Source organism: Leopardus geoffroyi, chromosome B1, assembly GCF_018350155.1.
Source record: "Leopardus geoffroyi isolate Oge1 chromosome B1, O.geoffroyi_Oge1_pat1.0, whole genome shotgun sequence".
Classification (NCBI taxonomy): domain Eukaryota; kingdom Metazoa; phylum Chordata; class Mammalia; order Carnivora; family Felidae; genus Leopardus; species Leopardus geoffroyi.
Window position 1 is genome coordinate 85,170,697 of NC_059327.1, and position 19,106 is coordinate 85,189,802.

Here is a 19,106-nt window from a genome sequence, read left to right on the forward strand (position 1 = left end):
CACACATAATAGTCTTAATGACCCTTAATGAGGATTTTATCATTTTAATCAAGATGTTTAATTTTGACAAATGCCTTTTCAACAGCTATGGTCTGAGTTTTCTCTCTTAATGTGTTAGTAGGATTGTATTACATTAATGGATTTCTCAATATCAAACCATCCTGAATCTTCAATATATACTATTGTAACATATGCTAGATTGTATTTGTATTTTATTTGTTTTTACCCTAATATTCATATGTGAAATTCATCCATAGTTTACATTTATATCATTTTCAGGTAATAGTTGTATGGCCTTTTTTGAGAAATTTGCAAATTCTTCTCCTTTTTTGGTAGTCTAGAGCTGCAATATCCAACACAGTAACCACTAACCATGTGTGACCATTTAAATTTAAATTAATTGTAATACAGTGAAATTTAAAATTATATTTCTCAGTTACACTGGCTACATTTCGAATGTCCTATATGTGCACTGCCATTTGGTAGACATTCCCATCATCATGGAAAGTACCATGGGACAGCCCGACTCGTGAGCCTGGAATTAGCTGATTCTTTTTTTTTATATATTTTTAATGTTTATTTATTTATTTTGAGAGGGAGAGAGTGAGCATGAGCAGGGGAGGGACAGAGAAAGAGGGAGAGAGAATCCCAAGCAGCCTCCATGCTGGCAGTGCAGAGCCTCATGTGAATCATGAGATCGTGACCTGAGCAGAAATCAAGAGTCTGACACTTAACCGACTGAGTCACCTAGGTGCCCCTGCAATTAGCTGATTCTTCAAGTTACAGTAGAAAATTTCTGCATGCCAGTAAGGTCTGGGTTATTGTTTAAAAGGACAACTCTTTGACTTCTTCTATTTTATGGCAATTGGTTTGTTTAAATTTTTGACAGCTTCTGGAACAATTTCTAAAAACATTATTACTGCATGTTTTCTACTTCTCAATTTGATACATGTTCAATCTAATAAATTTTGGCATTCAAAAAAATTACTAAAAGGGAAGACAAATCACCCATTACCCCATGGAATTGTTAACAGTTGATGACATTACCTTTCAGGTTTTGTAACCACCTAAATATATATTTGGTAAATTGTGATTATATATGTGTCTATGCATGACACACAAATATACATGTAAGCTTTGTATTCTATTTTTTAATTAACTGGTGAGCATTTCCCCTGTCACGAAATAATCTTTAAAACATGATTTTTAGTGGTTATATAGTAGTCCACTTCCACCACTTACCAAACATGGGCAAGTTACTTAATCTTTTCATGCTTTGGTTTTCTAAACTAAATGGGAATATATCTTCCTCTTATGGTTATGGGCTAATGTATATTTTTTAAAGCCTCTGAACATGAGGCTAATGACTTTTTAAGCTCTCAATAAATGGTATCCATTATTACTATCATATAGATTTCTTGATGACTACTTACAAATCCAACTCTACCACTTTTATCGAATGTTCTGGAATTTAAGTGGACATGTGCTACCAGTCAGACACAGGCAATGAAAATAGACATAGAACTAATATATACAGTTTCACTGGTTACTGAAGTTTACATATTAAGAAACTACACATATATAAATCAGTTAATGCTAAGATATCTAGCTAATTTGATAATGATGAATGAAAATGGTAACCCTATATTTTTGAGTCTATGGATAGTCCAAGCCATCATTAGGCAATTCAGTCAACCATGAAATTTTAAGCTTGAATCTATTAGTTGATCAATTATTTCAATCACTGGGGCGCCTGGGTGGCTCAGTCGGTTAAGCGTCCGACTTCAGCCAGGTCACGATCTCGCGGTCCGTGAGTTCGAGCCCCGCATCGGGCTCTGGGCTGACGGCTCGGAGCCTGGAGCCTGCTTCCGATTCTGTGTCTCCCTCTCTCTCTGCCCCTCCCCCATTCATGCTCTGTCTCTCTCTGTCTCAAAAATAAATAAAAAAAATTTTTTTTAAATGAAAAAAAAATTATTTCAATCACTAATCCACTTTGTGCAGGTAAATGTAGTTTGCATGTCTCCAGGCATATGCATACTCTGTGATTTAGGTGAGAAGCTAATTGGAATTGGATGGTGTGTTAAGTGGTTCATAGGGTTTAAGCTTCTACTCTGTTCCAATTTGATTAACTTTCCTTAAATTGTAAACTATTCTCCTCAGGGTCACTCCATGAATTGGGATCATGTTAAAAGTTAGCACTGTTTCCTGATCAAAATAAGCACTATACTTTGGTCCTTTGATGGATGGAATAAGAACATATAATTTCCTTTAGAAAAAGATTTCTCCTTTGATGGACAGTGCCCCATTCTACTCAATAGAAAGCTTCAGCTATGCAAGCTATAGCTATAATAAGCCTCAGGTTAACTTAAGTCATTTATTTTTATTAAAGCAGTACTGGCCCTTCAGAAAGATTGACTCTCAGGTTAGTTGTAGGCTCACAGATGAAAATGGAATATCAAAGGTCTTAATGTTGCATTGGTGAAGTATTCAACCATTCAGGCAAGAGAGACCGAACTTGAATTAGGCAGGTGAGCACATCAGGTTCCGCTTGGCTTTGTGCAGATCACAACTGAAGAGCAGTCTCCATCATCTTACATGATCACTGGCCGGCGTGTCTTACTGTACCTGGAGAAGATCACTTCAGTGCCATTTCCCATGGAGTAAGATTTGCTAGATATTCTCTAGATCAGTAGCCTCACACCAGGGTGTTTTAGGTGGTGACATGGAGAATAAAGGTATAACTGAAAGTGAAGGGAGAGATTTGGCTGGTGTGCTGCATCTCCTAAAGCAATTACACCAAGATAAATCTAGTGCCACGTAATCGTTACAGACACCAGATTTGGAGTTAGATCTGGATTCAAATCTGTACCCTGGTGGGTGATTCTTAGTTGTGTGACTTTACACAGGTTAGGTACTTTGCCTTCCTATGCCTATACTTCCTCATGTGTAAAGTGAGACTGATCTCCTGTTCAGCTGCATCCAAGGGCTATTGAGTGAGAAAATACGTGTGACACATTAGACAGTTGTTAACTAGATCACCTTTAATAGATAAGGTAGTTCTTAGAAAATAGTAATCCCCCCCCCCATGTAAATAGCTCAATTCTTTTTTTGTTTTTTTTTTAGAGAGACAGCACATGCATAGGAGTAGGGGGGAGGGGCAAAGGAAAAGAGGGGGGTGGGGGGAGAATCTCAAGGAGGATCCATGCGCAGTGCAGAGCCCAATGTGGGGCTCAATCCCATGCCCCTGGGATCATAACTTGAGCCGAAATCAAGAATTGGACACTCAACCAACTAAGCCACGCAAGCACCCTAAATAAATAAATAAATATCTCCATTCTTATGTAATTCACAAAGAGTTTAATCTAGATGTGGGTTTTTAGCTCAACTGACACAGTTTGAAATGAAATGGGATCTTTTTTCCATCTTTTCTCCAGAGTTGTGGGAAAAGGAAAGCATAAAAATAGACTATAGAGAAAGAATCTGGCTTTCTTGGAGAGTGATTCCCCAGGTAGCAGTGGTTTTTAATTTATAGTAATAGGGTATGCACACAGTTAGAAAACAAACAAACAGGGGCGCCTGGGTGGCGCAGTCGGTTAAGCGTCCGACTTCAGCCAGGTCATGATCTCACGGTCAGTGAGTTCAAGCCCCGCATCAGGCTCTGGGCTGATGGCTCAGAGCCTGGAGCCTGTTTCCGATTCTGTGTCTCCCTCTCTCTCTGCCCCTCCCCCGTTCATGCTCTGTCTCTCTCTGTCCCAAAAATAAATAAACGTTGAAAAAAAATTTAAAAACAAACAAACAAACAAACAAAAGGGTGTGTATTTAAAAGTAAATTTCTTCCCACCTCAAACTCCCTTTATCAACCTCCCTTCCTCCAGCTCTCTCCAGAGGCAGAAACTCTTAACACTTCCCTTTCTAGGCTTCTAGAAGTTTCTGTGCTATATGTAACAAAAGGTGTTTTCCACATTATAGACAAGGGCTCTGCCTTCACATAGCTTGCATTGTAATGCTGTCAACAGGCAATACACATGAAAACAGGTAGAAACCCACTCAGTGGCTAGTGCAGTAGTCAGATGACAAGTGATGGATTTGGACCAGAGTGAACAAGAATTCAGAAGGAATCTGATTAGGATCATATTTTTAAATCCTATGGATTAAATATAGAGTATAAAGAATATATCCTAGTTTATACCTGTTGTACCAGCCTAATTGTTAATAACTCCCCATTTTACTCTCAAAAGTGATAGTTTGGATAGTAAATTACATGTTTACCATATGTGTGAGAGAAAGAGAAGAATCAAGGATGCAATTAGGTCAGTTTTCACAGCATGAACCAAAATGGAAAAGACAGGAGAAGAGATCCTGAGGGGCTGGAACTCAGAATTTGAATTTGCAGATGTTAAATTTGAGAAGCCTATTATATCTACTAGGTATCTTTTAAAAATTTTTTTTTAATGTTTTGGTTTGTTTGTTTGTTTGTTTGTTTTTTTTTGAGAGAGAGAGAGAACACGTTCAGGGGAGAGGCAGAGAGAGGGAGACACAGAATCCGAAGCAGGCTCCATCAGCACAGAGCCCAATGCAGGGCTTGAACCCACCAACCCTGAGATCATGACCTGAGCTGAAGTCGGAGGCTTAACCAACTGAGCCACCCAGGCATCCCTGTATCTACCAGGTATCTAACACAGACACCAGGTATTTCAATATGCAAGTCTGGAGGTCAGGAGAGAAGAAGAGCTGGAGATAGAAATACAGGAGCCATCAGTACATAGATGCCATTTAAATCGCCAGGACAGGATGAGCTCCCTTGGAGACTAAGCATCCAGGAGAAGAGATCTAAAGACAGCTTGATGTCTGCTTATGTGGCCTCACACCCCACTCTCTTTCCCTCTATCATATTATTTTATGTATTGTTTTCTTTCCAGTTCATATCACTATTTGAATCCATTCCCTCCTTGCCTCACACCTCACTTTCCCTGTGCATGCAAGCCTCCAGGGGGAGGGCAACAAGGAGGTTGGTTTGTGGAGACCAGCCACAACCTCACACTCCATCCGCACCCACTGCCCTCTGCTCAGGGTCCACTGGGACCTTTTTACACTCATGATGCTTTTCTTTCGTACAGCCCCATCTTTTCTTCCAGGCCAGCGTCCTTTGGGGACCCTGATCTATCAGCCAGCTTATGTATGCCTTAATACAGGGATTAATTGTTTTCACAGAGCTGAAGGAAGTGGCCAGACTCCCAATTCCCATTTCTGAACAAGCCCCGTGATGCAGAGAGCCTGTTGGAGCGTCCCATATCGGTTAGGAGGCAGGTTGTCGCAGAGCACACACAGGACCTTGAGGGGACTGCTTTTCATGTCACATTGTAGCCCACTGGAGCCTCATCTCTGATGAATCCTAGAATACTCGGTTGTCATAATCAGACATAAACCCAGACATAAATGTGACTCCCCGGGCAGCTTAGGCAAGGGTCTAAAATACTGTGAGAGCTGGGATGTCTGTTAGGAGCTGGGACCACTTAAGAGTAAATAGAGTTTGTTCTGTTCTAAGTGCTTTCTATATATTGACATACTTCTTCTTAACTCTATGATGAAGGTACTGTAAGTATAACCCCATTCTTCAGGTGAGGAAACAGAGAAGGTAAGCTGTTGCCCAAAGACACACAGCTTGGCAGTTTTTAAAGCTAGGATCTTTAACATCTTTGAAATGCTCCATCCTGAGAATGTCTTATGCACCTCCTGGCAGTCCAAGCCCAGCGGGTTGGTCTCCTCCTGGAGATGCCATTCTTTTCCAGTTGTCACTTACAGAATAAGCACCACAAAAGTGCTCACTGTTGATTATCATTGTAGACACAGTTTCAGTCAAGACTTCTGCAAAAAAGACATGCCCCATCTTGTGCAGGACCCAAAAATGAGAATGGTAGGAGGGCTGCTGTCCTTTCTAGATTTTTTTCCAGGGAATGTGAGTAATCCCTAAGAACCACTGATAATTCACGTTTTTCCAGGTTCATTCCTGTCTCTCTGGCAGCTTAACAGTGCACCTGCCACACATAAATTTTACACATCCATTTAAATCTTCCATGTGTGAAAGGAACTCACTGACATTAAGAACATTTGCAACATGTATGGCAAATTCAAAAAGTGAATTTCTTTGATACAGAATGTGTTCCTATAATGAGCAAAAATGCCACAAAAGATGTTAAGATGATACTTGATCTAAGGAAGGCAAGTGGTGCCTGGAGGAGATCACTGTAAGCAAATTAAACAATCAGATGTCATTTTTTTGCCTGCAAATTTAGGAAAAAGCAAACCTGCTAAAACCCAATCCTGGGGAGGCAAGTGTGTAAAGGGCTCCATACTTATGATGATAGCGGGTTTCAGAAATTGGTATCATTCTTCTTGAGAGTAGTTTAGCACTCTTGATTCAATTTGCTTTTTATTATTCTTAAATCTAATTTTTGAATAAGTAGTATATTCTCATGGTTCCAAATGCAAGGATAATAAAAAAGATTTGCATTAAAAATTCTCTTTCCCACCCTTCTCCTCCTCTAGAAACCCAAGTATCTCCCCAGAAGCACACATGGTAGTGATTTCTGGTGCAAACACGTTTCTGGTGCGATATTTTTATGAACACACACACACATATGTACGTGTTCTTTTCATCCTTTCTTACATAAAGTGTAGCACATTATCATTTGAAATGTTGACTTCTTTGCATCTTAGAGATTTTCCCATAACTTTTCATCAAGAGATTCCTTTCTTTTTCTTCCATTACACAGTGTAACGGGTTGTATCATGTCTCCTTGAAAATTCATACGTTGAAGTCATAACCCTGAGTACCTCGGAATGTGACCTTATTTGGAAGTAGGGTCATTGTTGACACCATTACTTGAGATAAGGTCATTTAGGAGTAAGTTGGGATCCTAACCCAATGACTGGTTTCCTTATAAAGGAGGAAAATTTGGACACAGACACGCATACAGGGAGAACTCTGTTTGGAGATGAAGGCAGAGTTGGGATGGTACATATACAAGCCAAGGAATGCCACAGATTGCCAGCAAACCACTAGAAGCTAAGCACGAAGCATGGAACAGATTCTCCCTCACGAGGAATCAATCCTGTGGACCCCTTGGTCTTGGACTTCTAGCCTCCAAAACTTTGAGACCGTAAATTTCTGTTGTTTTAAGCCAAAAAAAAAAAAAAAAAAAGCAAGGTTTGAATTTAATTGTGATTTGGGAGCAAAATAACAGGGTGGTAGGCAGGGCAGGATCATGAGGCAAGAGGACCATCCAGTGTAGTAAGTGCACAGGAGCATTTGAAGTCAGGAACCTACCTGAATCATAAAGGTAGGGACAGTGGTTATGCCCTCCAGAGCAAAGAAAGTCGGCCCAGGAGAGGAAGCTGCGGGAAAGGCGCTGAGGTGAAGGAGGTCTTTTCTGCCACACGTGTGTCTGTGGGAGCAGCAGGCCGCTGGTGAAGGCACCAGGATGGCGTGGGAAACTGCTTATCAGAGATAGAAAGGCCCTATAATGATTAGGAAAAACATTTTACTGGCCATTTGACACATGTCTGGGTGACTTTTAAATACTGTGACGTATCTCTCTTTCTCTCCTCACGTCTTCGTGATGCCCCTGGATGGGTATGTTAAGAAAATAGCCCATTGATCTGCAGAGTGGACTTCTACCTACATAGCCTGGACACCTCTCCCCCTGAGAACCCCCGTTCCCAGAAAGCTGTGGATGGGAAAGCACAGTGGTAAGAACTGGAAGGAAGAGATACCTGGCCATCATTCTACTCATGCGGTTGAGAATGCTGACCATCTGCCCCCAGAACCATAGTATTTAGAACTTAAAGGACGTTAGATATAATGAATTTGAGACAGAGAAATGCTAAATGAGGTTTTTGGTTTTTTTTTTTTTTTTTTTCATGGAGACACAACCAAGCTGGTGATTTCAAGTCAGAGTAGTTTCCACAAGACCAAGCTGCCTCCACAGACGATATTGAGATACTGAGGAGACCTGACCCACGGGGAGGGTGCCAGCCCTATTTCTGCCATAGCAGTGAACGCGAGGACTCCTCACCTTTCTACTATTTGAACTTTGGCACTTTTTGGCATTAGAAGTAAAGACTCATTAAGTCCTTTTAAAAAAAAAATTTTTTTTTAATCTTAGTAAATGCATGTACAAGCAAGAGAGGGAGAGAGGGAGAGAGAGAAGGATAGAGGGAGAGACAGAGAGAATGAGAATCTTAAACAGGATCCATGCTCAGCACAGAGCCCAACGCGGGGCTTGATCCCGTGACCCTGGGATCATGACCTGAGCCGAAATCAAGAGTCAGATGCTCAACTAACTAAGCCAACGAGGCGTTCTGATTAAGTCCTTTCTACTATGTAGTTTAAGATTCCCTACCTCTGGGGGCTTCACAGAGTGTGCTAAGGATTGATCTTCATTCTACCCATCTAATGACATCCCAACTAGTAACTTCTTTTTGAACTTTGACGTCAAGGGCTGGATGGGTGACAGACTTCTGATCGTGAACACCATTCAGCACTATGCGCGGTCTCTCCTCCACACCTGTGTCCCTCGTTTCCCAAATGTGCCACTTCTGCTGCTTTTTACTAATTCTTACATGCTTTTAGAAACCCTACAGGATGGCAAAGCAAAACCAGCAAGCAGCATTCTTGCCCTGGCTGTGGCAGGTGAGCCTGTCTTCTGGTGATGCTCTGGGCATCAGTGTCCCACTCTCTAAAAGGACATCCCATCTCAGATACAAGTAATGGGTTTGTGTCCTGAAAACCACAGGACTCCCAGTAGATGGAGGTTATTTCAGATACAGGCAGATAAGATAAACTAAGGTTCTTTTTTGTTATTCACAAACAGTATTGCCTTTGAGGCTAATCCAAGGGAACCAGACCTGTTTTGTTTCATGTGAGGCCTGGTAATGACATTCAAACAAGTTTTCTTGAAAGAGTTACCTCTCTCGCTGAATACCTTTTCCTGTTATTTGCATATACAATGGCCCATCTCCCTTTGATTTCATTTGTACATGCCAGTGTTCAAGTTAGGTTAGAACAAGGCAAGAAATAGAATATAAAACAAATTTGAATTTTACAGGGAAAGAAAAAGGAAAGGAGATATTCTGAGTGTCAGTCAGCAGAGGAAGGTCTACAGGTAGAGATGCTTCTGTCTCCTAAAGAAAAAGGGCCAAAATGATCCCTGATGTTGCTCTGGACAAAGTGCAGAGCCCTGGTGGGGGGCGGGGGGGGGGGGGGCAGAAATGCAAAGAGTGCATTGTATCCATGAAGTATTTAGTGCAGTCTTTAAGTATTTAGTGCAGTCTTTAGCCTTGAATTTGCTTTTTTTAAAAGATAATTCGGATCTGAAAGGATCTTTGATTCCCAGTTCTGTTCTTCCTGGATGAAAATCCTGAGCTGGTAAAGCTGAAAATAACATTACTAACTTACCTGCTTTTACTAATAAGGGAAACTAAGGTCTGAAATGTGTAAGTGACCTGACCAAAGTCACAGTTACTTAGTGACAGAAATAGGACTGAAAATCAGATCTTCTAACTTTCAAGCCATTGCCTTCTCCTCTGCAACACCTTCCACAAAAAATAACCCTGATGTTTTTACCTCATGTTGTATGTACACAAACAGCCTTAAGTCACTGCTCCATGCGTTCACCATGGCCATTAGAATAGTCTAATTCTTTATCCAGGTTTCTAGATTTATGGATGGTGCTCTACATCATAGAAATTGGACTGGCTGTGCAAAGATTTCTGTCCTGTCAACCAGGCCTGGAAGGATCATTAATAAGTATTAGAGTAGGGGAGGAAGTGTCTGAGTCACCTGTGGCCACGTGAGGTTCCAGACAGTTGGGACCAACTCCGTTTATGCTCACAATGTCTTTCCTTCACCTAAAACATAAGAACAGTTAGTTATTTTTTCCACTTGGTGGTAGTGATAATGATAATAATCATGATTATAAAATATAGCAGTCAGATATAAGGGGCAAATATATAGAATTAACCAGTCAAATGAGATAGAAGAACATAAATTTGATCTTGATGCTCTGTTTTGGAATCCTTATTCCTAGGTGTTCTTGGTTTTGTTTTTGGTTTTGGTTTTTTTCATCACTGCATTTCTATGTATAACACAGAGGGGAACATGAAGAAAGCATCTTGTTTTTCTTGGTTTCTTAAGTATTTAGGAGATAACTATATGTATTGGGTTGAATTGGAGTCTGTCACTTACCATCTTTGTTGGCATCTATGTAGGACTTTCTTCTGTTAATTAACAGTTCTGTATTTATTTTCCATAAAGCTGTTTATCTTCACTGCCAGGAACCAGTAATCTTGGTAAATATTTTTTTTTATATCTGTTTCAATCACATTGGTGGATATATCTAGTTACGAAGATGGTCCCACTCCTGACAATCTTTAGTGAATAGTATGATTTGGGTCTAGTTGGGCTAGAGAAAATCCATAAGAGCACCTTGGAGAAGAGGGAGGAAACCCTACCTGAAACAGAAGACCCGTGCAAATGTAAGGTGGCCCCTTGGTCTTCCATTAGCATTGTGTCACTCTGCATTTCTGAGAACCACAAAGGAAAGAGTCTGTTTTGTGATAGACTTCTGGTTTGAACCCTTAGAATCTCTATTCAGGCTACATACAAGACTCAGTTTGAGCAGGGCCTATAGTTTTCCCTCTCACTTATACCTGGTGCGTTAAAAAAAACCCAAAGACAGAGGAGCCAGTTACTAAAGCAACTGATTTGTTTGGGCCATATTATTAAGAATGTTGATGTTTTACTCATTATCTTGTTAGTTTTGTCTTTTGGAAATCCAATAATACTAGTTTGAAAGTTGTTGAAAGTGGGACAGTTTTTTCTTGAATTCAGAAGTCACTATTTGTGTGTGTGATTTTCATGTCACTTAAAAAGAAACACAGACATGCACATACTAACAAAATTTGACTACATGCAAGTGGTCATAGCATTTTTTAAACTTTATGGTGCTTTTCCTTTATTTTGCTAATCTGTTTTATAAATCTAGCACTACATGGTTGCATGATTGTCATACATATCTCAGAAGTTGATTTTTCTGTATTCTCCAGGAATCAGGAACATCTCTTCCTCCACTGGTAGGGCTTTCATATCTTCTGTCAGCCTCAGCCCAAATGCTGTCCTTTTCCTCCTCCAAAGAGGTATATGTTTATTCTTTCTCAATAACATATGGAATGAGGTTTGACTCAAGGAACTCCACGGGAAAGAGAAAAGAAAAAGAATGCCATTGTACCATTTCTCAGAATAATTACAGAAAACATGTTTTCCTGCCTTTTGTGAGGTATTTGATATTTTGGGGGTTCCAGGGAGGAAGGACTCATAGACCTGATGTTTAAGAGGCCTTGATTATTTTCTTTTTTTAACTCTAATTTATCCATCTGTTAATTCTTCTACTTTGGCACTCCCATCTCCCAAATGACTTTATCCTCCACTGAACTCCTTTAACCTCATCAGCTCTCAGCCATCAGAATGCCAGAAATGGAATTTGTCTAATTCCTTCACCATTACCTCTGCTGTTAACCATAATCTCTGATTCCTTAATGTCCACATACTTTACATTTCCTGAATAGACACTTTTTAAAAATAAAGGCAGCTTGCACTTTCCTTTTAAAAGGGCATGGGGGGCGCCTGGGTGGCTCAGTCGGTTAAGCGTCCAACTTCAGCTCAGGTCACGATCTCGCGGTCCGTGAGTTCAAGCCCCGTGTCGGGCTCTGGGCTGATGGCTCAGAGCCTGGAGCCTGCTTCTGATTCTGTGCCTCCCTCTCTCTCTGCCTCTCCCCCTTTCATGCTCTGTCTCTCTCTGTCTCAAAAATAAATTAACATTAAAAAAATTAAAAAAAAAGGGGGCATGGAAATGGCTTTTTCTGGAAGAGAAAAAGGGGATGTTTTTTAAAGACACCTCATCTTTATTCAGATACAGCCAAAAATAAAGTTAAGTGCAGGCCAAAATTTAAAGTAGTCTTTGAACTTACCTTGTGTGCTCACCTTTAAGAAGGGCATATTTCATTTGCTAAAGAATTGTTTTAGAGGACTGGAGGGGAAGATGGCAGCAGAGTAGGAGGACCCTACGCTTGCCTCCTCCCACAAATACAACTAGATAGATAGCTTATCTAATTGTCCTGAATACCCCAGAAATCAATCTGAAGACTGGCAGAACAAAGTTCACAACTAAAGCTAGAGAAGAGGCCACATTGAAGAAGGTAGGAAGTGTGGAGACGTGGTTTGGTGGACAAACAGATTTTGGCCACCATGGTGGGGAGAGAGCCGTGGTCAAGGAGAAGGTGAAGGACAGACCAACATATGGGGACACATGGGAAAAAAATCCCCATAGCAATTGGCCTGGAAAACAAGGCCGGAATTTCATGAGTTCTTGCAACCAGTAAGCTTAAAGCCTGGAGTTTTAAAGGTCAGCGTGCTTGGCTCAGGGAGAGCTTGGAGGACATTGGGGCTGCTGTTGGAGAAAAGGCAGAGCAAACAGCCTAAGGACATACAGCATGGAAACCGATCTGAGGAGGGCCTGGGGCACAGAGCAGGGAGATTAGCTCATCTTGGAGCATGTCACAGAGAGGCAACATTCAAGGAGAGACCCCCTCCAGGAACAAAGGAACACTGGTGGGCAACCTTTCCCTCCCTTGTCCCCCAGCATAAATAATGGCCACCTGCAGAAAGCAATGCAGCATAGACCCTGGCTGCCTCATTTGCTTACACCAAGCCCCACCCCCACTGTGTACCCGTGGAACTGCTCTTCTGAGTTACAATTGTCTCAGTCCTAGTTTGGCAGGCCCCCTTCCCTCAGAAGACTGGCCCAAACCCTGGTCCACACCATGTCTCCTAAACTGGGAGTTTTGCAAGGCCTTCATTTTTGTGGCAGTGATGACAGGTCTCCTTTCACAAGCAAGCCAGAGCACACATCGTTAAAATGTGCCCCATTCAAGCCAGATACCAAACACTGCCCACAACAGGGAAAGAGAGCCTCTGCAGACAACTGGACTAGAGGATAAAGTGGCTAGGACACAGCAGCCAAGTGCACACAGCACACATAGGAGACACTCCTGTAAGTGCCAGGCCCTACAGAATAGGACACAACACTGCAGGGCACCACAGAACTTCTTCTTCATAAAGCCATTACCCTCAAGAATAGGAGACATAGCTGACTTTCCTAACATAAGTGATATGCACAGTGGAGAATTTAAAGCAATAATCATAAGGACACTGGGACTTGAGAAAAAAGTGGAGGACAACAGTGAGATCATTAATACAGAGATAAGTAATAACCTAGCAGAGATAAAGGGCTCAATAAACAAAATGAGAAACATGCTTGATGGAATGAACAGCAGGCTGGGAGAAGCAGAGGAATGAGTTAATGGCCTAGAAGACAGAGTTATGGAAAGTAATGAAGCTGAACAAAAGAAAAAAGAATCAGGCAAAATGAAAATAGACTTAGAGAACTCAGTGACTCCATCAAACATAATAACATTCATATTATAGGGGTACCAGAAAAAGAAGAGAGAGAAAAGGAGGCAGAGAATTTATTTGAGGAAATAATATCTGAAAACTTCCCTAACCCAGGAAGGAAACAGATATCCAAGTCCAAGAAGCACAGAGAGATGCCAACAAAATCAACAAAGGCAGATCCACACTGAGGCATATTGTAATTAAAATGGCAAAATATAGTGGTAAAGAAAAAATAGTAAAATAAGCAAGACAAAAGAAGACAGTTACATACAAAGGAAAACCTATAAGGCTATCAGGGTATTTTCCAGCAGAAACTTTCCAAGCCAGAAAGGAATGGGTGGCATGATATATTCAAAGTGCTGAATGGGAAAAACTTGCAGCCAGGAATATTCTACCCAGCAAGGCTGTCGTTCAGAGTAGAAGGAAAGACAAACAATTTCCCAAACAAAAACTAGAGGAGATTGTGACCACTAAACCAGCCCTGAAGGAAATATTAAAAGGGACTCATTGAGTGGAAAGGAGACTCATACAGACCATACAGAATTCAAAATGGATTGGGGCGCCTGGGTGGCGCAGTCGGTTAAGCGTCCGACTTCAGCCAGGTCACGATCTCGCGGTCCGTGAGTTCGAGCCCCACATCAGGCTCTGGGCTGATGGCTCAGAGCCTGGAGCCTGTTTCCGATTCTGTGTCTCCCTCTCTCTCTGCCCCTCCCCATTCGTGCTCTGTCTCTCTCTGTCCCCAAAATAAATAAACGTTGAAAAAAAAAATTAAAAAAAAAAAACAATTCAAAATGGATTAAAAACCTAAATGTGAGATCTGAAATCATAAAAATCTTAGAATAGAGCATAGGTAGTAGCATCAGCCTTGCCAAATTTTTTCTAGATAGGTCCCCTGAGGCAAGAGAAACAAAAACCAAAACCTATTGGAACTACTGTAAAGTTTTTGCACATTGAAGGAAATAATCAATGAAACTAAAAAGCAACCTACAGAATGGGAGATGTTTGCAAATGATATATTGATAAAGGGTTAGTATCCAGAATACATAAAGAACTTATAAAACTCAACACCTATAAGACAAATAATCCAATTTAAAAATGGGCAGAAGAGGGGTGCCTGGATGGCTCAGTGGATTAAGCATCCTGCTCTTGATTTCAACTTGGGTCATGATCTCGCAGTCCATGAGCTCAAGCCTTGCATTGGGCTCTATGCTGACAGTACAGAGCCTGCTTGGGATTCTCTCTCCCTGTCTCTCTTTGCTCCTCTCCCACACACATGCATGCTGTCTCTCAAAATAAATAAAAAACATTTTTTAAAAACTGGGCAGAAGACACAAACAGACATTTCTTCACAGAAGACATGCAGATGGCCAACAGACACATGAAGAGATGCTCATCATCACTGATCATCCAGGAAGTGCAAATCAAAACTATAATGAGATAATTGCCTCACATCTGTCAGAATGGCAAGAAACAACAGATGTTGGTGAGGATGTGGAGAAAAAAGAACCCTTGTGCACTGTTGGTGGGAATGCAAACTTGGTGCAGGGACTGTGGAAAACAGTCTGGAGGTTCCTCAAAAAGTTAACAATAGAACTCTCCTAAAATCTAGTAATCCCACTACTAGACATTTATCCAAATAATACAAAAGCACTAGTTAAAAGGGATACATGCATCACTATGTTTATAGCAGCATTATTTACAATAGCCAAGATATGGAAGCAGCACAAGTGTCCATCGAGGATAAAGAAGATGTGGTGTATATACACAATGGAATATTATTCAGCCATATAAAAGGAAATCTTGCAATTTGCAATGACATGATGGAGCTGGAGAGTATTATACTAAGTGAAATAAATCAGTCAAAGAAAGACAAATACCATATGATTTCACTCATATGTGGAGTTTAAGAAACAAATGAGCAAAAGGAAAAAAGGAGAGACAGAGAGGGACAAAGCAAGAAACAGCCTCTTAACTATAGAGAACAAACTGATGGTTACCAGAGGGGAGGTGGGTGGAGGGATGGGTGAAATAGGTGATGGGGATTAACTAGTGCACATGTTGTGATAAGCATTGGATGATTAAAATAAAAACTTTTTAAAACAACATTCCTTTTGGGTTGTGTCGAAAGAAGTTACTATTATATAATGAAGTAATAGAATATAAGCGACAGTTAAGACAGAAAAAATATGAATGTTGTGTGTATAAGTCAGCATAAGCCACATTACAGACTTTCTAATAAAAGGACATGCCTGGCTTCACTTTTTTAGAGGTATTCTTCAGAACTATATAAAGTGTCTCAAAAATTATTTTAGGCTCTTGTAATGCATTATTTCATCTCTTTTGTGAAACAGTAATATTACACTATATTTAAGTATATATAAGTATATAAGTATACTTGTAAGTATATAGAAGTATAATAAGTATATAGAAGTATATATAAGTAAGTATTTAAGGTTGCTCTACCACTGGAATGATAATTTTACAAATAGATTATAAATTCCATGAAAATAGGGGTTATGCTCTATATTTCACTATTTTTCCCTTATAATCTCATCACACAGGATTATGCATAGAGGGGCACCTGGGTGGCTCAGTTGGTTAAGTGCTGATTTTGGCTCAGATCATGATCTTGTGATTCATGGGTTCAAGCCCCATGTCGGGCTCTGTGCTGACAGCTTGGAGCCTGGAGCCTGCTTCAGATCCTATGTCTCCCTCTTTCTCTGCCTCTACCCTACTCGTGCGCGCTCTCTCTCTTTCTCTCTCCCTCTCTCTCAATAACAAATAAACATTAAAAAATTTTTTTTAAAGAATTATGCATAGAAAACAATATACTCAGTATGGTACATAAAACCTCATTACAGATCAACAACCGATTGTGATGCTTAGGAACGCTAACTCTGAACCCCAGTTTAACACACCAAAAGCAATTTCATTCTCTTCATTAGCAGACTTGTACTATGAAAAGATTGTACTCAATTATGTTTTGAATTTCAACAATTTAAGAAAAACTTTTTAAAGAATTGTTTAAATAAAATTAAATTTTGAAAAAAATATTTCTGGTTCCTTTGAGTATAATCTGTGACTGTTGTTTGAAAATAATACTTGCCACTTAATTGCTCTGCTTGGCCCTTGAAAATAAAAAACAGTTGATGTGATTTTGTTGGGGCCAGGTATTATGTAATACACATTAACACAATTGCAAAAATATCTGAGCTCTTGAAGGAAAAACAATCAACCTTTGTTTATTTGGGTCCCGATTTCTTATTCTAAATGTAATATCCTACAGGTTTGTTACACTTACTCCTAGTAACTAGTAGCCTTGTCTCAATTCCTTTCAATCCCTGCTCCAGGTTTCTTTTCCAGTGGAAAGCAGCTCTTTGTTGAGACTGACTGGTTTTGCCAAAGCCAGGATCACAGCTTTGCTTACCTTGCCACATATATTGCTTACGGTTTGTCCATTAATTTTCCTGTTAGCTGGCTAAATTTCATAGATGGTTTTTCATGCTTTAAAAAAAAATCTTTTGGTTTAAGATTTTAATTCACTCATCGAACATTTATGGAGTTTCCACTAGATTGTAAGCTAGAAAGAGCAGGAATTAATGTGTTTTTGAACTACCATTTTTTAAAGATTTTTAATTTTTTTAAGTATTCCCTACCCCCATAATGGGGTTCAAACTCAGAACCCCGACATCAAGAGTCACATGTCCTATCAACTCAGCCAGTAGGTGCCCCTTTTCACTACCATTGTTTCCAAAACCCTGGGACAAAATAAGTAATTCAGAATACATGTGGACTGATTGTCAGTTATCAAAGGCAGCTTTACTCTAGGTGCTGGGACCTTCTTGAGGGAAATGTAACAGGGATAGGTTATACAAACAAATGTCACGTTGCAAATGTTGTGACAGTGTTATGAAGCAGCGGGAACAGATTCCATAAGGTATAGACGAGAAGGATCTTCTGTCTTGGGAGACATGGAAGAAGAGCTCCCTGAAGAAGTGGCCTGAGTTAAGATCAAAGGATCATAGATCAAAACATTAGAGGAAGAAGAAAGGACAGAGAGTTCCATCCTGTTTAGTTTCATCTCAGTGTTTTTCCCTTTCACTCAATGTGCCCCCACCATGGTATTTATCATTATAAACCTTCCTTGTTTTTCCTGCTACCTTAGTTTGCTAGCTACTCATGGACTTCTGCATAAATCTCAAGTGTATGTAGGTCTCCTTTTAGGTAACAACCAAACTTTTCTGTTAAAATTGCCGGTAATCATTTAGAAACTAAGGACAAAATATAAAAGAGGAAATGAATTAACAAGGAGAACACCTGTCTTCTACTTAATTTACTTATTTGCTGCGGTATGCTTGAGGAAGTGCCATATTGATAAACACTTAATAGATTTTGGCTGGTTAGTTCCTTGGCTGGTTGACTGATTAGCTGGCTGGCCAGATGTTGGTTGGCTGCTAGCTGATTGGTAGGTTGGCTGGCTAGCTTGCCAGGTATTGGTTGGATGGCTGGTTGGCCACATGTCCATTGATTGGCAGGCTGGCTGATTGGTTAGCTGGTTGGCTGATTGGATGGATGTTGGTTGGTGGGCTGACTGGCTGGTCTGTTGATTGGGTGATTAGTGAATAATAAGAGTGGTAGTTTAGCTTTGGCTTTACAGTCAAACTTAATTTAATTCAAATTCTGACTGAGTTTTCATTGACTATGATATAAACAATTAAGTTCTGTAAGTCTCAGTTCTTTCTATAAAGTACTATTTTTTCCCATAGGGTTATTGTAAGAATGAAGGTGATATCGTATATAAAGCTTTAGCAGTACCTAGAGTATGTTAACCATTTGTTAGAATATGTTCACAATTTTAAAGAAAAGAAAGAAGCTTGAGTATTATTTTCAAAAGGAAAAAATATTAATGAAAGCAAGTGATTATTCTTGTTAAATGTCTTATTTATTATAGTCCTTCAAATATGTTTCACTGCTGCAAATACACATCTATTACAGGATAGTACCTAAGAAGGAGTTGCTACGTGTAGAAAACTCACAGGCACACAAGCAAATCTGCTTGACAGATTAAAACTTAATTCTCTCATCACCCACCCCTTTTCCCTCTCCCCTTCTTCCTCATTGGTCTATCGTTACATTATTGCAGGGCTCACTAGGATGGCAACTTTCCCTATCAAAAAAAGAAAAAAGAAGTGATAATATATTATTTGACATGAGTTACAGTGGTTACACAGGTGTGTGCTTTATAATTATTTAAGCTGAACATGTATGTTTTATGCATTTTCCTATATGCATACCCACTCTTTTTTTTTTTTAATTTTTTTTTTCAACGTTTATTTTTATTTTTGGGACAGAGAGAGACAGAGCATGAACGGGGGAGGGGCAGAGAGAGAGGGAGACACAGAATCGGAAACAGGCTCCAGGCCCTGAGCCATCAGCCCAGAGCCCGACGCGGGGCTCGAACTCACGGACTGCGAGATCGTGACCTGGCTGAAGTCGGACGCTTAACCGACTACGCCACCCAGGCGCCCCCATACCCACTCTTAAACATACCCAGAGGATGCAAAATTGGCATGTAAGAATGTGATGGAATAGGATA

General features: G+C 40.2%; 1 protein-coding gene across 3 annotated transcripts in view; it reads left to right on the top strand.

The window, feature by feature from the left end:
- RNF150 (ring finger protein 150) overlaps positions 1-19,106 on the top strand; it is a 295,154-nt gene that overhangs the window by 161,178 nt on the left and 114,870 nt on the right. The gene's annotated exons all lie outside the window — the stretch shown is intronic.